This window comes from Oncorhynchus mykiss, chromosome 9, assembly GCF_013265735.2.
Source record: "Oncorhynchus mykiss isolate Arlee chromosome 9, USDA_OmykA_1.1, whole genome shotgun sequence".
In the NCBI taxonomy this organism is placed as follows: Eukaryota; Metazoa; Chordata; class Actinopteri; order Salmoniformes; family Salmonidae; genus Oncorhynchus; species Oncorhynchus mykiss.
The window spans coordinates 52788660-52808458 of record NC_048573.1 but is presented as its reverse complement, the minus strand read 5'-3'; positions in this window follow the sequence as shown (position 1 = coordinate 52808458).

Sequence of the window (19799 nt, the reverse complement as noted above, 5' to 3'; positions counted from 1 at the left end):
AATCCCCCCCCCCCCCCCCCACCCCCTTTTAAAGGGGGCTCTTACTGGAAAAGTTCAGAAAACCTGAACACAGCCACAATTATTAATTTACAGGTGAGAGAGAGAGAGACTCGAGTGGTGAAGCATTTAGAAACAGGTGGAAAGGTAAAGTGAGACTGGAGTTTAGAACAAAATGAAGAGAGACTAGAGAAGCAGAGAGTGAGCGAGAGTGTGTGTGCTTGCATTTGTACATTCATGCAGAGAGAGAGATATGACATACACACAGGGTGAGTTAAATTACATTAGCAATCTTCCAGAGACTGACTGGCTATTCTGTTTTTCATCAGCTCTGCAGAGTGGTCATTAGCTGGCACAGCCACAAAGTCAGAAAATCTGATTTTAAACCTAACCTTTACCACACTGCTAATCTTAAATTAAGACCTAAAAACACATTTTCATGAATTCTTACAATATAGCCTTTTTCGTCTCAAATGAACGATTCATAATGAAAACAAAAAAGAGCTTGTGAACAACATCTACAGATTAATCAATCTGGGCATGTCTCCTCTGGGGTCCGGGTAATCAGATGAGCCGGTGGTGGAAACAGGAACAGGCACAGGCACATGCACAACGCACACGCACACACACACACGCACACGCACACACACACACACACACACACACATACGCATACACATATTTCTCCCAGCTGGATCAAATATTTGCAAATCCATCCATACAGGCAGATGGGCTCTATCACAATCAGGTACAGTACCTTTTCTCTGGTCAAGCTAGCCATCTTATTCCTTGTGTTGGTTGAGAAAGTAGTTCTTCCCTTGCTAATTACTGTAGACTTAAGTTAGATGTAACCTGCTAGCTAGATCAATTAAAAAAAAATTCTCATTGTAATATTAAATGGTGGGTAAACTCACTTGACTAATGTTGTTTATAGCTTTAAAATTAGGATCCTATTCCTTAAGTACTTGGTTTATCTAGCTAAGTAAATGTCTTTCTCTTTTACTTTTCTTATTTCAGAGAGAGCATGTACACCATCTTAAGAAGTATGGAGAACTGGCGGCAAACACACTGAAGAGAAAACATGCCCCTGACTCCCGCCACCATCAAGCAGAGCACATTACTGAAGACAGTGTCTCAAAAATCCATCGACCAAGCTGTGGTGAAGTATGTGGTCCAAGGGCTGCAAACATTTACTGTTGTAGAACAAGAACCATTCAGAGAGTTTGTCCAGGATCTGCAGCCTAACTCAAAGAACTTATCAAGGCCCACACTGTGCTCCAGGATGATGAAGCCTCCAAAGAAAATAAGAAGTTGACCGAGGCCATGAGAGGAGTTGACCACATCGCCACCACCACTGACTGCTGATCTGCAAGAAGACAGAGCTTCACTGGTGTTCCTGCTCACTGGATAGACCCTGAAACAGATGCCCAGCATCCCTGTCAACGGTTGAGAGGATCGCACACCTTTGATGTGTTGACAGGCGACCTTAATGACATCCATTCTGAGTTTGAAATCCGGGTTAAGATTGTGAGAACAACAGACAACGACTAACTTCTTCAAAGCTTTCCAAGTTTTTGGAGAAGATTAAAACAACGAGACAGTGGAAGCAAAGGAGAGGTGGCCATCAGAGTTTTCTGCACAGACTGAGATTCCAGTGTAAGTAAGGATTATGCATTCTTTTGTCATAATTGAAGGTCTTGAATGTTGTCTAAATCTGTTTCAGTGTTTCCTAACCGTTTGCTTGGGGACTAGCAACTGTTTCACATGTTGTAGCCATACACTATCATTGATCCATTTAGTCAACCAGCCATTGATTACTGTTGTTAAATCAGGTGAAATGATTAGTGGTCCCCTTTGTATAGGGTTAGGAAACACAGTATTATTATATACAGTTGAAGTCGGAAGTTTACGGACACTTAGGTTGGAGTTATTAAAACTTGTTTTTCAAACACTCCACAAATTTCTTGTTAACAAACTATAGTTTTGGCAAGTCAGTTAGGACATCTACTTTGTGCATGACACAAGACATTTTTCCAACAATTGTTTACAGACAGATTATTTCATTTATAATTCACTGCATCACAATTCCAGTGTGTCAGAAGTTTACATACACTAAGTTGACTGTGCCTTTAAAAGAACATGGAAAATTCCAGAAGATTATGTCATAGCTTTAGAAGCTTCTGATAGGCTAATTGACATCATTTGAGTCAATTGGAGGCGTACCTGTGGATGTATTTCAAGGCCTACCTTCAGACTCAGTGCCTCTTTGCTTGACATCATGGGAAAATCAAAAGAAATCAGCCAAGACCTCAGAAAAAAAATTGTAGACCACAAGTCTGGTTCATCCTTGGATGCAATTTCCAAAGGTACCACATTCACCTGTACAAACAATAGTACGTAAGTATAAACACCATGGGACCATGCAGCCATCATACCGCTCAGGAAGGATTCTGTCTCCAAGAGATGAATGTACTTTGGTCCGAAAAGTGCAAATCAATGCCAGAACAACAGCAAAGGACCTTGTGAAGATGCTGGAGGAAACCGGTACAAAAGTGTCTTTATCCACAGTAAAATTAGTCCTATATCGTCATAACCTGAAAGGCCGCTCAGAAAGGAAGAAGCCACTGCTCCAAAACCTCCATAAAAAAGCCAGACTATGGTTTGCAACTGCACATGAGGACAAAGATCGTACTTTTTGGAGAAATGTCCTCTGGTCTGATGAAACAAAAATGGAACTGTTTGGCCATAATGACCATCGTTATGTTTGGAGGAAAATGGGGGAGGCTTTCAAGCCAACGAACACCATCCCAACCGTGAAGCACGGGGGTGGCAGCATCATGTTGTGGGGGTGCTTTGCTGCAGGAGGGACTGGTGCACTTCACAAAATAGATGGCATCATGAGGTAGGAAAATTATGTGGATATATTGAAGCAACATCTCAAGACCTCAGTCAGGAAGTTAAAGCTTGGTTGCAAATGGGTCTTCCAAATGGACAAAGCCCTGACCTAAATCCTATAGAATTTGTGGGCAGAACTAAAAAAGCGTGCGTGAGCTCTGTCAGGAGGAATGGGCCAAAATTCACAACTTATTCTGGGAAGCTTGTGGAAGGCTACATGAAACGTTTGACCCACGTTAAACAATTTTAAAGGCAATGCTACCAAATACTAATTGAGTGTATGTAAACTTCTGACCCACTGGGAATGTGGTGAAAGAAATAAAAGCTGAAATAAATCATTCTCTCTATTATTTGGACATTTCACATTCTTGAAATAGTGGTGATCCTAACTGACCTAAAGCAGGGATTTTTTTACTAGGATTAAATGTCAGGAATTGTGAACTTAAGTTTAAATATATTTGGCTAAGGTGTATGTAAACTTCTGACTTCAACTGTTTTTATTTTGTTCATAGGTTCAATCCAGCTGAACTCGCCTTCGCCTTCTTGCTTGGTTTGTATAGCTGGGGGGATGGATTAATGTAGGCTCACAACTGCATGATTTCTATTGTCATCTCCCTTGTATTCCAGGAATGGAACTCTTGCTGCAGCTAGGTGATGGCACCAGTTCATCAGATGAGGACTTCTTCTCTGCCATGGATACATCTCAAACACAAGAAAGCGCCAAACAGCTGGACGGATACCTAACCTGTTCAGCTGATCATATGGCGTTGCTCAAGTCCTTCCCAGCAGTCTATAAGCTGTCTCTGAGGTTAAACACACCTTTACCTGCATCAGCTGCCTGTGAAAGGCTGTTCAACATTGCAGGATTTGTTTTCAGCACCAGGAGAGCAAGGCTGGACTCCAGAAACTTTGAAAACCAGCTTTTACTGAAGATGAACCGTAAATTCCTCAACTTCAAGTAATGACAGCTTAATGCGAGCAAGGCCAAGGACACAGATGCCTTATGCATTTTGTTAATTTGTTTAAAATTCACAAGTTATAGGTGTCCTTGTTACAATGGCATGACCTGACACACTGATTTCTAATAGAGTTCCATTAGTGATGATGTCGTCATATTCCTACAGTGAGGTATGTACTTTTGATGAGCTCATTATAATTATTTTATGTGTAGGGTTCTATTATAGGATGTTTTTTCTAAAGCAAAGTGATTAAGTGCTTATGTTTACTGGCTATATTCCTTCATTATTAAGGCATAATTATATTTTGTCTGTAAGATGTATTTTGAAATGTTGCCTATTTGAGAATCCACTTTTTTAATCTTCTTGCATCCGTAGGTCTGGCTGTTTTGCTTTTTGGATTTATGGGCTCTCACGTTTCTTACTTTTGATACTGAAGTACATCCACCACTGCCTAATATAAGGAATTTAATGTAACTTTTACTCAAGTATGATTGAGTACTTTACACCACTGTACCTAAGTACATTTAAAACCAGATACTTTTACTCAAGTAGTATTTTACTTGGTGACTTTCACTTTAGTAATTTTCTACTAAGGTATCTTTACTTTTCCTCAAGTATGACAATTGAGTACTTTTTCCACCACTGGCTATCATACACATCCAACCATGACGGTAGCCTTGACTGCCAGATGAGTGTTTTGTTAAATGGTGTCTCTAAACAAGGCTAATCTTGTAGATCCTGACAAGTCTGCCTCTAAATATTGCATAGCTGTAAAATGTAGTGAGCAAAATTAACACAAGACCAACATGACGCACATGCCATACATTACTTTCTGGGGATAAGATGGCTGGCAACAGTTAACTATGTTAAACACTCTCCTATGAACATGACATAGCAGCCGTCTGTAAATACATTCATTTTGACACAGTGTAAGCTGCTGAATGGAAATGTAGTGTCATTGGGTTTGCCGACTCGGACTGTCACAACTCAGGTGTGCGCACACACAGCAAGCATTTGTGTGTATCGGTCGACATTACAACTACAAATCTTGGAATCAGCTAAAGACTCCAATTACATTGAATAAACTACAGGACAAAATACAAAGCCTCCAATCTAAAAAGACCTGTGGTGTTGATAGTATCTTACATTAAATTATAAAATATTCAGACCACAAATTCCAATTGGCTATACTTTAACATCATCCTCAGCTCTGGCATCTTCCCCAATATGTGGAACAAATCAACAGAAGTGGAGACACATTTGACCCCAATAACTATCGTGGGATCTGTGTCAATAGCAACCTTTGTAAAAATCCTCTGTATTATCATAAACAGCACACTTCTACATTTCCTCAGTGAAAACAACATCCTGGGCAAATGTCAAATTGGCTTTTTACCAAATTGCCGTAAGACAGACCACATATTCACTCTGCACACCCTAATTGACAAACAAAACAAAAGCAAAGTCTTCTCATGCTTTGTTGATTTCAAAAAATCTTTTGACTCAATTTGGGATCTGCTATATAAATTGATGGAAAGAGGTGTTGGGGGGAAAAAACATACAGCATAATATTCATGTACACTGATTTCCTTCCTCAGGGCTATGGGGTGAGACATGGCTGCCGCTTAAGCCCCACCCTCTTCAACATATACAGTATATCAACGAATTGGCGAGGGCACTAGAACAGTTTTCAGCACCTGGCCTCACCCTGCTAGAATTCTAAGTCAAATGTCAAACCTTCCATAACAAAGCCATCACCTACAGAGAAATGAACCTAGAGAAGAGTCCCTTCAGCAAGTTGGTCCTGGAGCTCTTTTCACAAACACAAACAGACCCCACAGAGTCCCAGGACAGCAACACAATTAGACCCTACCAAATCATGAGAAAACGAAAATGAAATTACTTGACACATTGGAAAGAACTAACCAAAAAACAAAGCAAACAGGAATGGTATTTGGCCCTAAACAGAGAGCAGACAGTGGCATAATACCTGACCACTGTGACTGACCTAAAAGTAAGGAATGCTTAGCCTTGTAATTGAGAGTCCACCGTAGGCAGACCTGGCTCCTGAGAGAAGACTGCCCACTGACCACAAAATGAGGTGAAAACTGAGCTGCACTTCCTAACAGAGACATATTTCAGTCAGATTAGACAGACCCACAAAGAATTTGAAACCAAATCAAATTAAGATAAACTCCTATATCTATGCCATCACAGCCGCAAGATTTGTGACCTGTTGCCACAAGAAAAGGGCAACCAGTGAAGCACAAACACCATTGTAAATACAAGCTATATTTATCAGTCTATTCATTTTCCCTTTTGTACTTCAACTAAACTCAGCAAAAAAGGAAATGTCCCTTTTTCCGGACCCTGTCTTTCAAAGATAATTTGTAAAAATCAAAATAACTTCACAGATCTTCATTGTAAAGGGTTTAAACACTGTGTCCCATGCTTGTTCAATTAAACATAAACAATTAATGAACATGCACCTGTGGAACGGTCGTTATGACACTAACAGCTTACAGACAGTAGGCAATCACACTTATGAAAACTTAGGACACTAAAGAGGCCTTTCTACTGACTCTGAAAAACACCAAAAGAAAGACGCCCAGGGTCCCTGCTCATCTCCGTGAATGTGCCTTGCTGCAAGGAGGCATGAGGACTGCAGATGTGGCCAGGGCAATAAATTGCAATGTCCGTACTGTGAGACACCTAAGACAGCGCTACAGGAAGACAGGACGGACAGCTGATTGTCCTCACAGTGACAGACCACATTTAACAACACCTGCACAGGATCTGTATATCAGAACATCACACCTGCGGGACAGGTACAGGATGGCAACAACAACTGCCCGAGTTATACCAGGAACGCACAATCCATCAGTGGTCAGACTCTCCGCAATAGGCTGAGAGAGGCTGGACTGAGGGCTTGTAGGCCTGTTGTAAGGCAGGTCCTCACCAGACATCACCGGCAACAACTTCGCCTATGGGCACAAACCCACCGTCACTGGATCAGACAAGACTGGCAAAAAGTGCTCTTCACTGACGAGTCATGGTTTTGTCTCACCAGGGGTGATGGTCGGATTTGCATTTATCGTCGAAGGAATGAGCGTTACACCGAGGCCTGTACTCGGGAGCGGGATCGATTTGGAGGTGGAGGGTCCATCATGGTCTGGGGCGATGTGTCACAGCATCATCAGACTGAGCTTGTTGTCGTTGCAGGCAATCTCAACGCAGTGCATTACAGGGAAGACATCCTCCTCCCTCATGCAGGCTCATCATCCTTCCTGCAGGCTCATCCTGACATGACCTTCCAGCATGACAATGCCACCGGCCATACTGCTCAGTCCGTGCGTGATTTCCTGCAAGACATGAATGCCAGTGTTCTGCCATGGCCAGCGAAGAGCCCGGATCTCAATCTCATTGAGCACATCTGGGACCTGTTGGATCGGAGGGTGAGGGCTAGGGCCATTCCCCCCGAAATGTCAGTGAACTTGCAGGTGCCTTGGTGGAAGAGTGGAGTAACATCTCACAGCAAGAACTGGCAAATCTGGTGCAGTCCATGAGGAGGAGATGCACTGCAGTACTTAATGCACCTGGTGGCCACACCAGATACTGACTGTTACTTTTGATTTGGACCACCCTTTCTTCAGGGACACATTATTCTATTTCTTTCTGTTAGTCACATGTCTGTGGAACTTGTTCAGTTTATGTCACAGTTGTTGAATCTTATGTTCATACAAATATTTACATGTTAAGTTTGCTGAAAATAAACGCAATTGACAGTGAGAGGACGTTTCTTTTTTTCTGAGTTTATTTGCACATTGTCACAAGACAATACATAGCCAATAATAACATTTGAAATGTTTGTTTTGAAACTTGTGAGTGTAATGTTTACAGTTAATTTCTGATTGTTTATTATCTATGTTTCCCATGCCAATAAAGCACTTTGAATTTAATTGATATGGCTAAGTTGAAATCAGAGTATGGGAACATGTATGATCTAAATGCAAGAGAAAGAAGAGTATGTAGGAGGAGGCTGACCTCTACTGGTGTTCAGATACAAGTGCAGCATTACCATAATTAAAATGAAATAACCACACGCAATCACATGTACACACGCCCCCAAACTTTATGTCAAGGTTTCTGCATGAAACATACGCTGGGAAAATGTGTCTTCTGTAGTATTCCCAGAAGTGTCAATCATTGCCTTCCCTGGAGTGAACTAGCTTGGCCCTAAACTCGCCTCATGTCCCCTCCCCTCTCTCCCATAACCTGTCTTGACCCCCCTCCTTCTGTAAACCTCTTTCTAGGGAGTGTAGATAAACAGCTATTCTCAAATCCAGGGTCTAAATCAACAACTTTCTATTGTCAGTGTTATTACTGAGGCTTGTATTGACTCTCCACTTTCCTCTCCTCTGTCTCCAGCATGTTGACATGTTTGACGGCAAGAACACAAATTAAATCAGTAATCTAGGAGACTGTCGTTTTAACTCAGGAAAGTCAGATAAACAGACGTCTGCAGAGTAGCACCATGTGAAAGATTCAATAGAATGTCTTTGTAGAATACTGATGTTTATAGCAGGCTTTTTGTTTCATTTGGTGTCTGATGTGGAGCTTGTTCCAACACTTCACAATACTATAAAAACTACCACAAAGAGGTGGTTCTATGCCTTCTGATTATACTGTAAACAAGGGACTCATGTTATGAGACCATGATGAGACAGTGTACTGTTTTTAGAGACTTTGTTGGCGATAATAACTTCAGTAGAGCATAGATTCTGAATGTTTCACAGGTATTGGCAAGGTTTGTAATTGTTTGTGTAAGGGCATTGTTACTTTCCTTGGAGAAAAATAGATCACGAATGATAATCAATTAAACCTATGAACCTGATTACAAGAGCAATCAGTGGAGAATGATATTGGAATTTGCTTGATCAGACTGCGGACTAATTTGCAGAGTAATAACGACCAACAATTGCATTGATGGATTTGACCCGCTTTCAGATTTGGAAGTGAAAGCTCTGGAGAAAATGGGATTTCTTGTAAATAAGCAATTTATTTCAATTGAGTCAATGTTTGAGTTAAATATGAACTATTTAGTTGTAATAAAAAGTGCCATAAGTTGTTTCTAAATGATGAAAATCCATCATTCAAAACTGTCCATTAAGACCTGAGTTTCTAACATTTGCTAAAATCACAACTGCACTCTTTTCAGAGTTCACCTACATAGGCCAAGCACAACAACATGACTACTGGGAAACATTTGTCTGAAAGAACGAAGTGTACAAATACGTGTCCACCACAGTAACCATATGATACTTCACAGGGAGGTGTCTAGCTTTCCCAACATGGATTGCTACGGGAGAGTTTTTTCCCATCTGACTCGATGATGGCTTAGAACCATGCTGCCTAAACATGCACAATGCCTTGTGTCTCGCAGTTCTAGGCCTCCTACTGTTCCCAGCACAATGAAACCAAAACATTGACTCAAGGATTGCAGGATGGACAGAAAATGTTGAAAACCAATGTCTGCAGAATTCACTACTCTTTTTCCCCTGCCACTCCCAATCCCGTTCTCTCCCCTTTCTCTCCAAAACCACAGGTAGCACTTTAAGCTCCACACGTCACGATGACAAACCTAAAATGGCCACCTTGTTCTCAAAAACGTGGCTTTTGGACTATGGTGCCTTGCCTGCAGCTAAGTTGGCAAGGTCTTTCCAAGGCTACACTGACAGGAAATTGTATTAATCCACAACTGGGATGAAGTAATGTCACTTGGTTCTTAAAACGATGCCAGAGCTGGGGGAGACCACCTCGGCCAAGGCCTAGTCCTGAGCTGGATAACAGGGCCAGGCCTCAGGGCAATACAAAGCCTCCTCCATCTGCCTCCTAATTGGTTTAAGGACTAATTATCTGCTGGGGTTCACGTTGTGCACCAACGATTACTGGCCCACAAAACATGTAGACACAAGGAAACATAGCAGTGGATGAATAGCAGATTGGCTAAAAGGACAATAAAGTTGGGAAAGACATGTCGTGCTGTGTGGGCCAAGAGCAATTGAATGATGAGCTTCTCGGTTTTGTTTTCTGTGAAATGTGTTTAACCCTGAGGGTTCGTATATCCAGAGGAGGGAGCAGCACTGGAGTGAATATTATTGTGGCTTAACGCATCATCCAAATTTAGAATTATTTATACCAAACCTGGGGCCCACATGTACAACTATACCACCCAGACTGTGTGTAGTTAAACTCAAAGCTTTTGCAGAGCAAATTCTTACTGTTAAGAAGCACCCATGAGAATCCACACAGACAAAATATTCATACCCCTTGACTTACTACACTTTGTGTTACAGCCCAAATTTAAAATGTATTAAATAAATACACATTCTCACCCATTGTTTGACATTTTTTATATTTTATTGAAAATAGTACAGAAATATCTAATTTACTTAAGTAATTCTCTCCTGAGTCAATACTTTGTAGAAGCACTTTTGGCGGGAATTACAGCTTTGAGTCATCATGGGTATGTCTTTATCAGCTTTGCACATCTGGATTTGGGCATTGTTCTGTTGGAACGTAAATATTTGCCCCCCAGTCTAAGGTCGGTTGCACTCTGAAGCAGGTTCTCATCAAGTATTTGCCTGTATTTGACTCCATTCATTGTTCCATCTATCCTTACCAGCATCCCGGTAGCATGATGCTACCATCACAATTCTATTTCGGAGATCTACGGACAGTTCCTTAATTTCTGCTGTAACATGCACTGTCAAGTGTGGGACCTTATGAAACAGGTGTGTTTCATTCCAAATCAAGTCCAAACACTTGAATTGACCACAGGTGGACTCCAATCAAGTTGCAGTGAATATCTCAAGGATAATCAAAGAAAATTGGATGCACCCGAGTTCAATTTGGAGTGTCATAGCAAAGGGGTGTGAATACTTAATGTATATACAGTTGAAGTCGGAAGTTTACATACACTTAAGTTGGAGTCATTAAACTCGTTTTTCAACCACTCCACAAATTTCTTGTTAACCAACTATAGTTTTGGCTAGGACATCTACTTTGTGCATGACACAAGTCATTTTTCCAACATTTGTTTCCAGACAGATTATTTCACTTAATCACAATTCCAGTGGGTCAGAAGTTTACATACAGTAAGTTGACTGTGCCTTTAAACAGCTTGGAAAATACCAGAAAATTATGTCATGGCTTTAGAAGCTTCTGATAGGCTAATTGACATCATTTGAGTCAATTGGAGGTGTACCTGTGGATGTATTCCAAGGCCTACCTTCAAACTCAGTGCCTTGACATCATGGGAAAATCAAAAGAAATCAGCAAAAAAAATTGTAGACCTCCACAAGTCTGGTTCATCCTTGGGAGCAATTTCCAAACGTCTGAAGGTACCACGTTCATCTGTACAAACAATAGTAAGCAAGTATAAACGCCATGGCACCACGCAGCCGTCATACCTCTCCGGAAGGACACGAGGTCTGTCTCCTCGAGATGAACGTACTTTGGTGCAAAAAGTGCAAATCAATCCCAGAACAACAGCAAAGGACTTTGTGAAGATGCTGGAGGAAACAGGTACAAAAGTATCTATATCCACAGTAAAACGAGTCCAATATCAACATAACCTGAAAGGCCGCTCAGCAAGGAAGAAGAAACTGCTCCAAAACCGCCATAAAAAAGCCAGACTACAGTTTGCAACTGCACATGGGGGCAAAGATCGTACTTTTTGGAGAATTGTCCTCTGGTCTGATGAAACAAAAATACAACTGTTTGGCCGTAATGACCATCGTTATGTTTGGAGGAAAAAGGGGGAGGTTTTCAAGCCGAAGAACACCATCCCAACCATGAAGCACGGGGGTGGCAGCATCATGTTGTGGGGGTGCTTTGCTGCAGGATGGACTGGTGCACTTCACAAAATAGATGGCATCATGAGGGATGAAAATGATGTGGATATATTGAAGCAACGTCTCAAGACATCAGTCAGGAAGTTAAAGCTTGGTTGCAAATGGGTCTTCCAAATGGACAATGACCCCAAGCATACTTCAACAGTTGTGGCAAAATGGCTTAAGGACAACAAAGTCAAGGTATTGGAGTGGCCATCACAAAGCCCTGACCTAAATCCTATAGAACATTTGTGAGCAGAACTGAAAAAGTGTGTGCAAGCAAGGAGGCCTACAAACCTGACTCAGTTACACCAGCTCTGCCTTGAGGAATGGGACAAAATTCACACAACTTATTCTGGGAAGTTTGTAGAAGGCTACCCGAAACGTTTGACCCAAGTTACAATTTAAAGGCAATACTAACAAATACTAATTGAGTGTATGTAAACTTCTGACCCACTGGGAATGTGATGAAAGAAATAAAAGCTGAAATACTCTCTACTATTATTCTGACATGTCACATTGTTAAAATAAAGTGGTGATCCTAATTGACCGAATTAGGATTAAATGTCAGGAATTGTGAAACTGGGTTTAAATGTATTTTGCTAAGGTGTGTGTAAACTTCCGACTTCAACTGTACATTTGCAAAAATTTCTTAAATATTTTCCCTTTGTCTTTACAGGGTATTGTGTGTAGATAGGTGAGATTTATTTTGTTTTAATCCATTTTTAATTCAGGCTGTAATAACACAATGTGGAATTGAAATAAGTCAATCGGTATGAATTATTTCTGGAGGCATTATATAAACGGTAATCAAACAGTATTCAATAAAATAGGTAAAAGTAATTTTGTAGTTCAGATTATTGCGGAAGCTGAGAATCTCATGAACGGGGGTCTAATACCGAGACTTTGTGCAATATCCTTCCCAGGTTCAACCAGCCAATAGCTTTTGAAATGCTTTCACTGCAATATGTGAGAGAGTATTTCGTGATTATACCAAATAAAACCTTGTCAACATCATTACACTGCAATATTTTATATCTGAGAGGACTTTATAGATGACAACGCAATGAAAGCAGGCAAATGGGGGAACGACTTAGAAAGAGAATCATTTTTAAAAGCCTGAGAGTAAGGGGGAAAAAAAGAGAACTGAAAGACGAAGGAAGACCAATATAGACCAAATTGGAGGATGTGTTTTTTGGTCAGGAACCCATCTCTAAAATTAGCATGAATGTAAATTCCACAGTGTTGCCGGTTTTAAATCCACACATAAAAATGAGAGCTACCCAGAACTAGGTTTGCAAAACTACCGAGAATTCTGTCATTTTGGTAATTAACAGGTAATCTATGGCAATCTGTTAACTTTTGTCATTTTTACTTGAAAACATGAAATAAAAATGTATTCATATATAGTATTAATTGTTTGTATGTGTCAATATTGTCCATGAGTTTCTAGTGGATAGATTATGATTCAAGAGAAAATAGCCTAATTCATGAAAAAAAAGCATATAAATCAACAATGGCATTATTTTTAATGAACTATTTCCAACTATTGACTTATTTCACAACTGCCACCAGTTTGGCACAAAAACATTGACAAAGACATATTGATATAGTAAAATAAATACAAGTGTGTAAAAAATATAAAGGATATTTCATGCTGAAACCCTCATATTAAACACCAACGGTATTAACTAAGTTGGTGGTTTAAATTCAGGATGTTTTATTCCTTTGTTCAATTTTATTTAATACATTGTACATTTGATAAGGCCACACAGAGAGCCATAGATAATGACAGACACAGTACCAAAAAGGCCACATGTCATGTGATAAAATTCCCCAAAAGACTTGAAAATTATACAAATTCTGGTATTTTACTGGTAAACTTCAAAAGTTAATATACCCTCCCTTTGCAAGCCTACCTAGAACAAAAAAGGAATGGACGAAAGAAGTCATATGTGAACAGTGGCATGATCGTTTCTTTTCCCCCTCTCTTTTATAGAAGAACAGAGACATCTTCAAAGCCACAAAAAGGAGGAGTAAAAAGCCACAGCCCACAAACAGAAGAATCCACAGGGCAGACTTTATTTTTACCATGTGTCCCAGACACAGGCATTGACTCACAGCCTTCAACACAATCACTGCATGTGCTATTGTGGACTGCAGCTAAGCCACGTATGACGTGTGAGTGCACAACTGCATGCATGTGTAGCACATGGGAATGTGTGAAACTTACTCCTCAGCCTGAAGTGTCTCCACTTGCGCTGCCAAATTGCTAACTATTCAGTGGCACCGACTGGTAAGATGCATTGTGACGGTGGTCATGTGTGCTAGTAAAGCAGAGGTCCTGAGTTTGAGTCTTGGTGTGAGACGAATTAGGAGGAAGTGGTACTCAGTAAGCAAGCAGTGTTACAAATAGTGCTAGGGACCTTGGATCTGCATATGTGCTCAACGCTAAGGTTGCTGTGGAGTAAGTTTGGGGGGTAAATTAAGCACATGGGCGCAACTTTGGTTTTAGAAGTGGGGGGACATATATATTTTTATCCAGTCGGATAAACACTCCAAACAGTCTACGCGGCCACTCAGAGGCGCTGCATGGTCCTAAAGCACACTGTTGCCATGTTTTGTATCTCATTCCAATGATAAAACTGGGGGGGGGCAAAAATGCAATTTCAGTCCCCAGTGAAAGTTGCATCCCTGTGGGAATGTGTGAAACTCACTTCTCAGCCTGAAGGTTTACCACTTGCGCTGCTGAATAGTTAACTTTTCGGTGGCGCTGGAAGTGGTACTCACTAAGCAAGCAGTGTGACGTCTGTTACATAAGCACACACCAGCTCGAACACACACCAAAAGGTGCGCAAAATGAAATTACTGTACATACAAATAAACTGACAAGACATACAACAACTGTTGGCTTACATATGTTCTGACATGGATTACCACACAAACATGAATACAAACATTTAGCAAAGAAATAGCTTGTTATGGTTCTGCTCTTGTTTTTCCCTCTGGGAACATAGACAAAAGGTTCCACTTCATATGAGACACACTGCAAGGGTGGAAGATTTTCTTTCTTTTCTGTTCACACAAAGCCGTGACTATTTCTAGGTGTCACATTCACCTCAAAGTGTTGTAGATTACACACTGCAGGCCGAGACTAAGTCAAGGACAGGCATGCTTACATGACTATCACTGTGCCCACTCTCTGTCTACCTGTACTATTTCCTTGTTAGTTCTTTGTTTGCCCATTTTCCCAGCTAGACTAAAGTCTATCTAAATATTTACATTCCCTTTCTTGTATGTTCGTCTTATCTACAGAATGCATTACATGCTTTGTTACCTGCATCAATCAATCCCAGCTGATACATTTAAAATAGATGGTGTCAGACCCAAGTGACTTTCAATACAAGGTCAGCCTGAATGAGATTAGGAGAGGCTTGGTCAACACCAAGTGCAATTTAAAGGAAAGGGCAGGTCTGGGCTTGCTAGAATACATTGTACAGCGGTTTTCATTGTCATCTGCATGTTGACCATGACTCATTACAGATTTTAAATCTCGAAAAGCCAGTGTTACCAGTTGAGTAAATGGATGATGGCTGGTCTTATTATATGAAGTTTAACATAAGCTTAAAATTCATGGGAGAAGTTCTGATACTACACGTTGGTGACTTCCCAAGGGAAAAGTCAATTAATTGCAGATCAAGATATCATCTCTTTTGAAACAAACAAAATCATAAAGTCTAACTTTTTCTATAATTGTTTTTATATATACAGTGGGGCAAAAAAGTATTTAGTCAGCCACCAATTGTGCAAGTTCTCCCACTTAAAAAGATGAGAGAGGCCTGTAATTTTCATCATAGGTACACTTCAACTATGACAGACAAAATGAGAAAAAAAATCCAGAAAATCACATTGTAGGATTTTTAATGAATTTATTTGCAAATTATGGTGGAAAATAAGTATTTGGTCACCTACAAACAAGCAAGATTTCTGGCTCTCACAGACCTGTAACTTCTTCTTTAAGAAGCTCCTCTGTCCTCCACTCGTTACCTGTATTAATGGCACCTGTTTGAACTTGTTATCAGTATAAAAGACACCTATCCACAACCTCAAACAGTCACACTCCAAACTCCACTATGGCCAAGACCAAATAGCTGTCAAAGGACACCAGAAACAAAATTGTAGACCTGCACCAGGCTGGGAAGAGTGAATCTGCAATAGGTAAGTAGCTTGGTTTGAAGAAATCAACTGTGGGAGCAATTATTAGGAAATGGAAGACATACAAGACCACTGATAATCTCCCACGATCTGGGGCTCTGTGCAAGATCTCACCCCGTGGGGTCAAAATGATCACAAAAATCCCAGAACCACACGGGTGGACCTAGTGAATGACCTGCAGAGAGCTGGGACCAAAGTAACACACTACGCCGCCAGGGACTCAAATCCTGCAGTGCCAGACGTGTCCCCCTGCTTAAGACAGTACATGTCCAGGCCCGTCTGAAGTTTGCTAGAGAGCATTTGGATGACCCAGAAGAAGATTGGGAGAATGTCATATACATGGAATAACCTAACAAAAGGACAACCATCTCTGCAGCACTCCACCAATCAGGCCTTTTATGGTAGATTGGCCAGACGGAAGCCACTCCTCAGTAAAAAAAAATCACATGACAGCCCGCTTGGAGTTTTCCAAAAAGCACCTAAAGGACTCTCAGAACTATGAGAAATAAAAATTATCTAGTCTGATGAAACCAATATTGAAGACTTTGGCCTGAAACCCAAGTGTCATGTCTGGAGGAAACCAGGCACCGCTCATTACCTGGCCAATACCATCCCTTCGGTAAAGCATGGTGGCAGCATCATGCTGGGATGATGTTATCCAGCGGCAGGGACTGAGACACTAGTCAGGATCGAGGGAAAGATGAACAGATGGAGAGATCCTTTATGAAAACCTGCTCTAGAGCGCTCAGGACCTCTAACTGGGGCGAAAGTTTACCTTCCAACAGGACGACCTTCAGCAAACAGCCAAGACAACGAGGGAATGGCTTAGGTCTCAATGTCCTTGAGTGGCCCAGCCAGAGCCTAGACTTGAACCCGATCGAACATCTCTGGAGAGACCTGAAAATAGCTGTGCAGCGATGCTCCCCATTCAACCTGACAGAGCTTGAAAGGATCTGCAGAAAATAATGAGAAACTCCCCAAATACATGAGTACCAAGCTTGTAGCGTCATACCCAAGAAGACTCGAGGCTGCCAAAGGTGCTTCAACAAAAGACTAAGTAAAGGGTCTAAATACTTAAGTAAATGTGATATCAGTTTATTTTTTATGCATTTGCAAAGATTTCTAAAAACCTGTTTTTGCTTTGTCATTATGGGATATTGTGTGTAGATTTATGAGGAAAAATATTCATCCATTTTAGAATAAGGCTGTAATGTAACAAAATGTGGAAAAAGTGAAGGGGTCTGAATACTTTCCGAATGCACTGTATGTACTGATACGTAGGATGTGTGACATTTTAAATGAATGTATTTCAGTCCTCGACTAGTAATGTTCTGTACTATGTATTATGTCATGCTTCATGTGGACCAAAGGAAGAGTAGCCGATGCTTTTGCAGCAGCTAATGGGTATCCTAATAAGTACCAAATATGAATGAAAGGCAATAGTTTATTAAGACTGAAAAACAACCTTCAATTACAAATAAATCCCAGCTCAGTGTAAAAATTACAATAAATAAAAGTACAAAAATAGACTTAAATAAAGTATAAAATGGAGTTTACTTTTTAATCAAGAAACTGCTAATTTGTCTGCTTAAAGAACCAGTAGTCAAAAATGTAATTTTCCTGTTTTTTTTTTGTTGTTTCTTTTAATATACACGGAGAAAACATTAAGAACACCTGCTCCTTCCATGTCATAGACTGACCAGGTGAACAATGATCCCTTATTGATGTCCCTTGTTACATCTAGATAAAGGGGACGAGACAGGTAAATAATCATTTTTAAGCCTTGAGACATGGATTGTGTCAGTGTGCCATTCAGAAGGTGCATGGGCAAGACAAAAGTGGCTTTGAACGGGGTATGGTAGTAGGTGCCAGGTGCACCGGTTTGTCAAAATGGCAACAACGCTGGGTTTTTCACACTCAATAGTTTCCTGTGTATCAAGAATGGTCCACCACCCAAAGGACATCCAGCCAACTTGACACAACTGTGGGAAGCATTGGAGTCAACATGGGCCATCAAACCTGTGGCACGCTTTCAACACCTTGTAGAGTCCATGCTCCGACAAATTGAGGCTGTTCTGAAGTGAAAAGGGGGGTTCAACTCAATATTAGGAGGGTGTTCCTAATGTTTGGTATCCTCAGTGTAAATTTCCACACTATGTGGTTGGAATAATACTATGACATTGAAAATGATAATGCCCATTTAGTGTAAGAGCTGTTTGAAAAGACAGCCTGAAATTTTTGCCTGTTTTGGTGGGATGGAGTTATGGCCTGCCTGGTGACATCACAAGGCAGTTAACTAGTTAATAAACAAATAAGAATTCCAAATCTCTCTGCCATTAACAGCTAGTTTTCCCCTCACCACTCCCAGACATTCTTATCAAAATTCTTGGTTGAGATATTGCTCTTTGTTAAGAATACATTTTTTTCTTCTTAAAAAAAAAACCCAAAACATTTAATTGAAAACCACAGTTAATGATTTGATATTGAGATAAAACAGCTGTATTGGGGGCTTTAAAAAGGCAAATTATACAAAAGACAAAAATGTAAGTCAATAAACCAGGAAAAAAATCCCTTTTACAAATGGAAATTTAGTAATATAATAATGTTCACAAAACATGAAACAAGGACCATCATATTTTCATGAAATTAGACAGTCCAAAATGTAACATAAAAAAATTAAAGTCGTGAAGAGAGAGTAAACTGATTTTCAGTCTTCTTTTAAGAGCATTGGGGTACATTATGAACACTGTCTTTTGGATATAGACTAGTCCCAGACCTGTTTGTGCTCTTGCCAACTCCATTGATGTCATTGTTTGATGTGAGTTGACAAGAGCACAAGCAGATCTGGGGGACAAAATGTGGATATGCATGAGCTGGTCAATAAAGACAGAAGGAAATGTATACTTTCTTGGCATTACCAGAAACAGCCACTATCAATGGAATGCAATCAGAGGAAAAATAATACACCAAGCTTGCTAGTATATCTGCATTGTCAAAGCAAATAGTTTCATCCCTCAAAAATGTGTTACTGAACACCATATACGAAATCTGGATAATGCAATCGGAATAAGAATAGTTTTCAAGTTCTGATGAATTTTTATTTTATTTTAAATACTACTTTACTGTCACTTTGAAATTGCATATCAAACTACACATTACACTGTCTGAAATCTCAAAAAGCATTTCTAACCCTCCGAAATGTTACTTTTTTAGGCATTTGTATTTTCAACTAACTTTGAAAAAAAGGCACACACTCAATGTATTCCTGACTTGAAGCTCAACAATACCTTTCCAAATTAAATTCATCATTATTAATATAATTCTTTCTGCATCATTTTATTTCAAATGTGATCTTCCTATGGCATAATGACAATAAAAATGGCAAGTTAGATCTTTTAGATGAGACAACTTAACCCAATTGTTACTCATTTAAGTGCTACAATATACAGTGCATTCGGACAGTATTCAAACCCCTTGACTTTTTCCCCTTTTTGTTACATAACAAACCTTTTCTATTATTGATTAAATCATTTTTTTCATCATTAATCTAAGCACAGTACCCCATAATGACAAAGCAAATATAATTTATTTCAAATGTATAAAAAAAAAAAATTAAATACCACATTTATTTTGTTGAAGCACCTTTGGCAGCGAATACAGCTTCGAGTCTTCTTAGGTTTGACTCTACAAGCTTGGCACACCTGTATTTGGAGAGTTTCTCTCATTCCTCTCTGCAGATCCTCTAAAGATCTGTCAGGTTGGATGGGGAGCGATGCTGCACAGCTATTTTCAGGTCTCTCCAGAGATGTTTTGATCGGTTTCAAGTTCTAGCTCTGGC